Below are 1,926 nucleotides of genomic sequence, written 5' to 3' on the forward strand. Positions count from 1 at the left end.
TGCAGCAGAAAAACAATTTATTGGAAAGTTATTGGTACTCCATAGATTCAGCAGCCACGCCCTACCCTGTGTGTGTGTGTGTTTGTGTGTGAACGCCGTGTAAAGCCTTGATTCTGTCTTTTTTTTTTTTTTGGTTTTTCTCCAGTACCAGGAACCGAACTCACGACCTTGCGCTTGCCAGGCAGGCGCTTTGCCGCTGAGCTAAATCCCCAGCCCCCTTGATTCTGTCTTGACATTCCCCCGCCCAGTAGCCAGGGAAGCAGACTCCCTCCTAAGCCACAGAGGATGAACGTTGGTGGATCTCAGCCACGCGGGGTCTTCCTGCCTCCGCATCAGTGACTAGCTCAGGCATCGGCGTGTTATGCAGCCCTGGCGAAGGACGCCTAAGGGGAGACCCACGAGGCCAAGGCTTTCGGAAAGAATCTCAGAGAAGCTGACTCAGAGCCTCGCTTTCCCTGAAGGTGGAACTAACCTCTCTGACTATGGAAGAAAAATGATAGCCTTGCTCACTGTTTGAGCTGGAAGGTTCTGACACATAAATGCCAGCTATCGTGTTCCTCCATAGTTGATGGGGTCAACAGGAAAATAAGCTGATGGGTACGGGGTAGAAACAGTGAAAGAGTTTACAAAATAAAGAAAGGTGACTTTTTTTGTAGACAGAAGAATCACCTAGAAAAAAAAGAGTTGGCTGAAAATGCCGGAGGAGGGCCGGGGATGTAGCTCAGCGGCACAAGCGCCTGCCTGGCGTGTGCAAGGTCCTGAGTTCAATTCTCGGTACCAAAAAAAAAAAGAAAGAAAGAAAATGCCGGAGGGAAGAGGACTAGCAGAAGAGGCAGAAGAAGACTACCGCTCTGTAAGTAGACACCGCACACCAGTCACCGGGCAAGGGGTGGGATGTCGTGGGGAACGGGAAGGCAAGTCTCTGCTCTTAGGGAACTTCTGTCTGGGGAGGTGGGGAGGCCGTGAATGTGTGGACCAGGTGCTCAGCGGCCTCTGTCTCCCCCTGCCCAGCCAGTTCCAGCCTGGTTCCACTGAACAGTTCAACCAACCAGTCAACACTTCCGACGTCCTTGCTTGTAAGCAGCTTCTGCTGGGTGTTTGTGTGGGTGACAGAGGAGCAGGAGGTGGCCTCAGGGAGCTCTTCAGTCAAGGTTTTGTGACATTGTTATGGTTTGTGTCTGGATGTCCCCTCAAAGCCTCATGCAGTCATGCGGCGGGCTTCTAGAGTTTATGATTGATTCATGGTCCAGTGCTGGGATTATGGGTGTGACTGCTGCATCTGCCCTGGGGCAGGTAGTTTGCATACAATGTAAGGGAGCGGGGCTGGGGATTTAGCTCAGCAGCACAGTGCCTGCCTGGCAAGCACAAGGTTGTGAGTTCGATTTCTGGTACCAGAAAAAATAACAACAAAAAAAGACACAGTGTAAGGGAGGGAAAGAGGCTTCCTTGCTGCTCCTCCCTTTTTCTCTGGTTGCTTTTGCCGTTTTCCACCGAGATGAACGGTTGCCCTCTGCTATGTGCCACCCTGCCTTGGAGCCAGCAGAGTATGGACTGAAACCTCCACACACTGTGAGCTAAATAAACCTTCCCTTCCTTAATATGGGGTGTCAGATATTTTGTCCCAGCAACGAGAGAAAAGTAACCAAGACACACTGCATCAGAAACAGGTTCTCAGGTGGGCAAGGATGCACCAGAGTTACAGCCTATAAGGCAGGAGATTAGGGCTGGGGCAACCTGACTGCCAAGTGGATGGGGTGTGTCAAGGGTCATAAAAACCCACACCTCACAGGTTGAGCAAGGTGTTCCCTAAAAGGAAAAGCCAGCCGGGCGTGGTGGCGCACACCTGTAACCCCAGCACTCGGGAGGCTGAGGCAGGAGGATCCTTGCAAGTTTGAGGCCAGCCTGGGCTACAAAGTGAGCTCAAGG

The sequence above is a fragment of the Chinchilla lanigera genome, unplaced genomic scaffold (assembly GCF_000276665.1).
Source record: "Chinchilla lanigera isolate Chin_1 unplaced genomic scaffold, ChiLan1.0 scaffold00057, whole genome shotgun sequence".
Classification (NCBI taxonomy): Eukaryota; Metazoa; Chordata; class Mammalia; order Rodentia; family Chinchillidae; genus Chinchilla; species Chinchilla lanigera.